This window comes from Schistocerca serialis, chromosome 4, assembly GCF_023864345.2.
Source record: "Schistocerca serialis cubense isolate TAMUIC-IGC-003099 chromosome 4, iqSchSeri2.2, whole genome shotgun sequence".
Taxonomy (NCBI): domain Eukaryota; kingdom Metazoa; phylum Arthropoda; class Insecta; order Orthoptera; family Acrididae; genus Schistocerca; species Schistocerca serialis.
The window spans coordinates 291,163,035-291,172,341 of record NC_064641.1 but is presented as its reverse complement, the minus strand read 5'-3'; positions in this window follow the sequence as shown (position 1 = coordinate 291,172,341).

Below are 9,307 nucleotides of genomic sequence, written 5' to 3'. Positions count from 1 at the left end.
ATACTAAACACCTTTTTCCAAAGCTGTTTCACAGAGGAAGACCGCACTGCAGTTCCTTCTCTAAATCCTCGCACAAACGAAAAAATGGCTGACATCGAAATAAGTGTCCAAGGAATAGAAAAGCAACTGGAATCACTCAATAGAGGAAAGTCCACTGGACCTGACGGGATACCAATTCGATTCTACACAGAGTACGCGAAAGAACTTGCCCCACTTCTAACAGCCGTGTACCGCAAGTCTCTAGAGGAACGGAGGGTTCCAAATGATTGGAAAAGAGCACAGATAGTCCCAGTCTTCAAGAAGGGTCGTCGAGCAGATGCGCAAAACTATAGACCTATATCTCTTACGTCGATCTCTTGTAGAATTTTAGAACATGTTTTTTGCTCGCGTATCATGTCATTTCTGGAAACCCAGAATCTGCTATGTAGGAATCAACATGGATTCCGGAAACAGCGATCGTGTGAGACCAACTCGCCTTATTTGTTCATGAGACCCAGAAAATATTAGATACAGGCTCCCAGGTAGATGCTATTTTTCTTGACTTCCGGAAGGCGTTCGATACAGTTCCGCACTGTCGCCTGATAAACAAAGTAAGAGCCTACGGAATATCAGACCAGCTGTGTGGCTGGATTGAAGAGTTTTTAGCAAACAGAACACAGCATGTTGTTATCAATGGAGAGACGTCTACAGACGTTAAAGTAACCTCTGGTGTGCCACAGGGGAGTGTTATGGGACCATTGCTTTTCACAATATATATAACTGACTTAGTAGATAGTGTCGGAAGTTCCATGCGGCTTTTCGCGGATGATGCTGTAGTATACAGAGAAGTTGCTGCATTAGAAAATTGTAGCGAAATACAGGAAGATCTGCAGCGGATAGGCACTTGGTGCAGGGAGTGGCAACTGACTCTTAACATAGACAAATGTAATGTATTGCGAATACATAGAAAGAAGGATCCTTTATTGTATGATTATATGATAGCGGAACAAACACTGGTAGCAGTTACTTCTGTAAAATATCTGGGAGTATGCGTACGGAACGATTTCAAGTGGAATGATCATATAAAATTAATTGTTGGTAAGGCGGGTACCAGGTTGAGATTCATTGGGAGAGTGCTTAGAAAATGTAGTCCATCAACAAAGGAGGTGGCTTACAAAACACTCGTTCGACCTATACTTGAGTATTGCTCATCAGTGTGGGATCCGTACCAGGTCGGGTTGACGGAGGAGATAGAAAAGATCCAAAGAAGAGCGGCGCGTTTCGTCAGCGGGTTATTTGGTAACCGTGATAGCGTTACGGAGATGTTTAATAAACTCAAGTGGCAGACTCTGCAAGAGAGGCGCTCTGCATCGCGGTGTAGCTTGCTGTCCAGGTTTCGAGAGGGTGCGTTTCTGGATGAGGTATCGAATATATTGCTTCCCCCTACTTATACCTCCCGAGGAGATCACGAATGTAAAATTAGAGAGATTAGAGCGCGCACGGAGGCTTTCAGACAGTCGTTCTTCCCGCGAACCATACGCGACTGGAACAGGAAAGGGAGGTAATGACAGTGGCACGTAAAGTGCCCTCCGCCACACACCGTTGGGTGGCTTGCGGAGTATCAATGTAGATGTAGATGTAGATAGTAACTTAATAATAGACTGTAGTAATAAATTTGATTATTAAGATTTATTTCAATGCTTTTTCAGCTGAAGTTAGCTCACGGATATTTCATGAAACTATAAAGCTTATTCCACCTGACAATCCCCCAATTAATGAATAATTATCATTCAAAACATAGTTAATCAATTATTGGCAATATATTTCATTATCAGTAGATTAAACTGTGGAAAGTACCAAATTATAAAGACAATGACAGTCCATTATGCAAAATCTCGATAGATAATTATCTGTGTTGTCAGCATTGCATTTAGTTGACAAATTATGAACAAAATAATTATCAAAATACTTATTGAAAGTTAACCATTAATGTTTAAGCGTGTTAGATTCTTATGACATTGTTGTATATGACTACTGAGCCTGACACAGCACTTACGTAAAAGTTCCCGCTCCATCCGCTGTGCTACAAACAGGTAAACATTATTTTTGACACAATTATTCGCGTACTTAACAGTACTGTCGCTCATCAGTTGAGCTGGCGACCGATTATTTAATTGCTTTTACAACTAAACCATTTCTTTCTGCAAAATTTCCGCTGGCAAAATTTATTTGCAAATTATTTCCTTTATTTCATTTACCGATAGTTATTGAATGAAATTACTCATTCAATAACGATCAAGTTATAACGTCTCCTGTTTCCCGCAGAATAATCATTATTTACTTCGTATTCGGATGACTCATCCCAACATGGTTCAAAATTCATAATTCACGGTCATTGTCAACTTGTGACTACGCAAATCCCGGGAAGCAAGGGGGTGTTAAAACGTCAGTTCAACCTGTTCAGGTAGTTCTGTAAAAGTGTGTGGTTGGCATGTCACGCGCGTCACTTTTCATCCTATTATATCCCATACGTGGTCGACTCTTATAACTGCCCTCTGGTTTCTGTACAAGTTGTAAACGGCCTTTCGCCCCCTGTGTTTTACACCTGTTACGTTCAAAATATCAAAGAGAGTATTCCACAAGAGATATTCTCCAAATCTCAGAATGGTAGGTTTACCGTTGCTCAACCCATTCTGTAAGACAAGTCGTATGGTTAGCGCTACCTTGCGTAATCCTGCATTTTCCCTGACTCCAAACTGATCTCCCTCGACGTCGGCTTCCACCAGTTTCCCCATTCTTCTGTAAAGAATTCGTATTACCATTTAGAAACCGTGACTTACAAAAAATGAAAGGTCGGTAATATTCACTCCCGTCAGTATCTGCTGTCTTTGAAATTGTAATTACTTATTCCTCTTGAAGTCTGAGGGTATTTCTCCTGTCTCATACATCTAACACAGCAGATGGAAAAGTTTTTCCATGGCAGCCTCTTCTCAGGCTTAGTTCTGACGGAATGTCGTCCACGCCGGAGATCTCGTTTCGAATTAGATCTTTCAATGCTCTGTATGATTCTTCTCTGTCATATACCCCATCTCATCTTTCCCTAGTCATCTTTCTTTTCTATAAAACTACCCTCATCTCGCATAGACCTTCTACATACTCCTTCAGCCTATCCTTAAGACTGGTTTACTATGTCAACTCTTGATTTCATGCAGCTGATTCTCTTTTCTCCAAAGCCCTTTTTATTATTTCTATATGTTGTATCTATCTTTCCTCTAGTCCAATAAGCTCATAAATCATTACATTTGTCCTCTAGCCTTTCTACCAAGCCATTTTGCAATTCGTGCCGATCTCATTTTTTGGACGTTTATATTTCCTTTCGTCTGCTTCATCTGCTTGGTTCTTATATTCTCTCATTTCATGAGATAAATTCAAGATCTTCTTTGATATCCAAAGACTTCTGCTCAGCTTTATGATTTTACTTCTTTGAGTCTCGCCTGACTTCACTATATAATCTCTCAAAGTTACCTTTTCTTCTTCTACCGCATTCCTTTCCCATGTTCTAATCAGTCGTTGCCTAATGCTTCCTGTGGGACTCTCAACACTGTAACCTCCGCACAAAATTAAAAATAAATAATAATATGAGTATGATTCTAATTTAGTGTAACCTCCCCACAAAAATTCTTTCTCATTTGTAACCTCCCTACAAAATTCTTCGTCATTTAATCTAAGCTCAAAATTCATTCACATGTAGCGTAACCTCGAAACAGAAAAATTCCTAAACCTCTCAACAGTAAAAATTATAATTATGTCGTTCACATTCAGTATAAAATCCCAATAAAAAAATAAATTCAGTAACCTGGTAATAAAACAATGTAACTAACCTCTTAATCAAATTGACGCTCACTTACGACTTTTCAATAATTCACTGTGAATTTAACCTGGTAAATTTTGGACGACAGCAGTGCTGCGTCATAGCCCTGAAAGATCATTTCGAATAAAGAAAGGAAAAATTCTTACCTCAATGAAGTCGCCGTATATATCTGCACTTACAATAAATTTTTCCGGCACAGCTCTGTGCAATGCTGCCCGACCTATCTGTCATTTATGAAAGAAAGCAACTGATTTTTCTATTGCAATAATCGGGATGATCATGGATGGCAGAAATTAGTAAATTCCTCAAATTGAAATGAATGGTTGTTAAAAGTTACTTTTTATGAGGAAGATTATTATTACGATAGTTTTAAGACTTTTACATGGGACTTGAGATAAGATTACTACATATGTGCGAGGCTGCTATTTTTACCTTATACATTAATATTCAGGCCCCGACATCGCTGCACCGCGACCGAGCCAGCCAACATGATACACCATACCAGACCAGGGCAGACTCCAGACTAGCAACAACATACTGCTACAGCTACACAGTTCCTAACTGCAGTCAATACTGCTCTCTGGTCAGAGATTCTCTTATACCTTGCCTAATGCAGGCCGCGCATGAGCAATACATCGAAATTACATCTGCTCGGACCTCATACATAGCCATCCACTAGGGGGGGGGGGGAGGCAAAAATTTGGCAGCGATGTTGAGTCAATTGGACTTGCCATGAGCAACAAATTTTTCTCAAATCCACTTAATTAACTAAGTTTACAGTCACAGAGTATATACATATATATATAAGTGCAGAACATAAAATGACATAGAGTGCACATGCACTGAGTACAGAACCTATCAAGCAATGACAAAACGCATGTGCAATGAGTACAAAACACATTAACAAATGACATAAAGTGCACATGCACTGTATATATATTTTTTTTACCATTTTATAAGAACTAGGATACGCAATGAGTACAAAACATATTTATAAATGACATAAAGTGCACACACACTGTATATATTTTTTACCATTTTACAAGAACTAGGAAAGGAAAGGGAAGGATTGCATCATGGTTGTAGCACAGTAGGTTGCATGTAGTTGCACTGAAAGTCCATATCTTTCTACAGAAGCACAACACCAAGTGAGACAATCTGAAGTTCTCTTCCCTGAAGTATTAATCAGTGTAGCGAAGAGACTGAAATGTCGTATTAATATTCAATGTTATCATTTTGGTAGTACATTAGGTACACCAAACAGTGGGACCATAATAACATCTCCATCGGTCAAGGTGGTGGACAGCATGATGTGTCAACACCACGCTCCTGCAGAATTGATACTTTTTCACTAACGTAGAATTAGTGCAAAATTCAAATATAATGCTCCATGATCATGAGGATGGACAGCACAAACGGATATTGCAGTAATTTCTGGTAATTAAGTCAGAAGGTGAAGGACATTAAGTCTTATGCTAGTCATCATTGAGAATTACATTAGTCTATAAACCGATTTGAGTAATTGTTGGCACTCATTGCCTAGTTACTAAATATTTCTGTACTACGTATGGAGTATTACAGAATGTTATTCATAAGTCATCTGATTACACTAAATATTGGCACTCATTGGCCAGTTACAAACCATTTTAATGCATTATTCAGAAGTGATCATTCAAAGCAAGAGTTAATTAATGGCATAGCATTAACATAATTCATCTAGTTATAGTAATCATTGGCACTCATTGGCCAGTTACAAACCATTTTTATGCATTATTCAGAAGTCATCATTCAAAACAGGGCTTAATGAGTGTAGCATCAAGCTACTGGTATTCATATGTAATAGCATGTAAGTGACATAAGACAAATTTAAAATATAAGAAGCAGTGGCATTCATTGGCCAGTTATAAAGTATTCATATAGTTTTATAAAACATTATTCAGAATTATTCAGAAGTCATCATTAAAAATGAGAGTTAATTGTTGGCATAGCATTTATATAGTATAACAAAAATATTATTTACAGAAATTATTGGGATAGTATTTATGCATTATTACAAAACATCATTCAGTATTACTCAGAACTCATCATTCAAGTGACATAGGACATATTTAAAATGTAACACACTATAACTATTACTCAAGGTCTGTGGCTAGAAAACATCATTCTGTATTACTCAGAACTCATCATTCAAGTGACATAGGACATATTTAAAATGTAACACACTGTAACTATTACTCAAGGTCTGTGGTTCAATAATACATAGATATAATGGATTGAATGCATCTGACAAATCTGCATTATATTTAGTACTATAAATATCTCTTAAACTAGTGGCATTATTTGGGACTGGTAATATTTTCTTTGTGTGCTAGCAATGCATTGCGTTGGGATCGATAATTAATTGCTGGGGCATGAAAATATTTGCTTTTGACTTATTGCTGCAAAAAAGGATTAGTAACGTCATTCGTCATGAGTCAGCCGTAGCAAGGTTATGAAACAAGCAGAGTATATGTGATCACATTCATGAATGACACACACAAATGGGTAAAAAAATGCAAGTACTAGAACAGGTTTAATAACTAACTGTTTATAGCACATTAATTTCATGAATAGCTTCTCCTGGAAGAAATACCAAATGGATTATTAATCTGAAAGAAGAAACGCATATTATGCTGAAAAGTAGTGAACTTCGAATTAACAGGTAATGAAACGTGTACTCAGTTTTTATGTACTCTAGCTGCCCTTTCCAAAACATTCAGTCATTATACCATGCGACATAAGACATACTGTCAAAATGAACTGCAACAAATACTTAAATAAATACATAGCATCTCTTAACTAACAGTAAATATAAAAACTTCATCATTATCCTCATCTGCAAAGAAAAACTTCATTATTCATATTACCATAACTTTATTACTATCATCACCTGCAAAGAAAAACTTCATTATTCATATTAGCATATTCTTCATATAACTATTCATCATCATTCATTATCATCTGCAAAAAGACACTTCATTATTCATTATTCATATTACCATTTACTCATACAACTATTGATAGTATAGAGTTTCATATTTCTTGCATATTTCATCAATAAAACTTAGATGTGTAGTTCTGTCTGACAGCCTGCATCAATCGCCTCGTATTCTGAAAGAAAAAAATTAGTTAAGACTGCTATCATACGATGTGTATAGTATATTCTTGTTAATGCTTGTTAATTCTGATCCATTTACTCTTCATCACATGGTATTCCATTTTCTATCGTTCATTCCGTAGGTGAAATTCCCATTTCATAGTAATCCACTGTGGTTTATTTAATTTATTTCTTTTACACGTTATTGCTTTCTGAAAATGATGAATAAGGATTAATATCTTGCACTTAAATCATATACCCATTAAATAAAAACTGGTTTCTAGTGATGTAATTAAGCATACAGCATAGCATGACAGAAAACGTATTATGTCAAAATCATAGAGAGTGTTCAGGTGCAAAGATGTACACATAGTCTCATAATGCAGTAGCCAAGAGTGTAGAATAGTCAAGATATTGAGATATCATAAGGAAAAATGTTAAAGTCAACTGGTGTTTGTTATATCTTAAAGATTTCGTAGTGCATACAAACAAAACAGGAAAACAATCATACATACACGAAAAATGGCAAATGTGCATGGTCTGATATATAACGACAAGAAATTACTTTCTTCGTGTTCAGCTTGTATGTTGTGTAGTTGATACAGGCAAGATTTGAAGACTTTAATGGAGAAAGAATTTGATAAAATTAATATGTCACTAGATAGAATTGCATAATTGGTCATAAAATATGTAAGTTTATCTGGAAAAATGTGCACGGTCTGATGTGTAACGACAAGAAAAGCAACCTGCTAACCTTACCTTGCTGGGCACTTTCCAAGAAAAAATATGGTAATCATCAGTAATTGTTCATATAAATATAATTGCATAAGTGGTCATAAAAATATGTACGTTTATCTGAAAAAATGTGCTCGGTCTGATGTGTAACGACAAGAAAAGCGACCTGCTAACCTTACCTTGCCGGGCACTTGCCAAGAAAAAATATGATAATCATCAGTAAGTGTTCATATAAATATCTACAAATCGCATTACAGTATGATAAATCATAAAGTATGTTCATTCAATAAAGGGTTTAATTTTGGAGACATGGTGGTTGCCTTTGCTTTTTCTGGTTCTCTGAGTTTCGACGTGTACTACATTGGGGTGAGGAACGATGCGAATTCCGTATGGACCTTGGTAAAGAAGCTCAAATTTACTGCATCTACTCTTTCCTCTGTTGGATAAATAATGTGTGCGTACTAATATCTTCTGCCCAATGTGAAAGTCACGGCGTGTACAAACCTGTTTTTGCTGTCTTCTCCGGCGCTCTGCGGCACGTTTGATGTTGTTCAGCGCAATGTCAATTATTTCATGTGTCGTAGTCGACGAGATGTAGGAAAGGATACTAATTCTTTAATTTTGTTAGATGGTTCAACATTTTTCAGTATAACAGTCGGAGATAGTATAGTAGATTCATTTGGTATGGAGTTAATTACATCCTGGAATGACAGTATGTGTGTATCCCAATCGATATGTTTTTATGGCAGTATATTCTACATAGTTTGCCAATTTCTTTCATTAGACGTTCACAAGTGTTCGAAGAAGCGTGATACTTGGATATATAAATCGGAGAAATGTTTCTTGCTCGTAACATACGTGTCCATATAGCAGATCGAAATTGTGGTCCATTGTCGGAAATTACTTTCAATACATGCCCTACATGAAATAGAAAATGTTTTACAAATGCATTCGAAACAGATTTAGCAGTAGCTTTGCAAACGGAGTGAAGGTAACAAATTTCCAAGTGAGTTCAACAGCGACTAAGATGTAACAAAAACCTCTATTAGTTCTGGGAATCGGACCAAAAATGTCTACAGCGGTCATGTGTCTCAATTTAACAGGTACAATGGGATGTAACGGAGGAATATGTGAAGTCGTGTCTGACTTAGCTTTCTGGCAGGTTTTACATGACGCTAAAACTCGTCGAATACGTTTCTCCATGTTGGCAAAATAACAGTTCTGTCTCAGTATAAGAAAACATTTTCTGGCCCCATATTGTGCGTAACTTAAATGAGTATATGAAATTAATTTATTAACAAGCTCGTCAGGAATGCATAGTAACCAATTGTTGCTGTGAGGGTGAGAGCGGCGAAACAGAATGTTATTGCGTACAGTGTAATGGTTTCTAATGGTAACATTATTCCTATCTTGCCAAAGGTGTTTAATTTCTTTCCATACGTTGTCTTTGCTCTGCTCCTGTGCTATATCTCGTAATGTCGACGAAATGAAATTTTCAAATGCAACTTGTTGAATATACATGACGCTAAAATTTGCTTGGCAGAAGTTGGTTCCGATGTCTTGCTGATTGTTGCTGAGAGAACAGG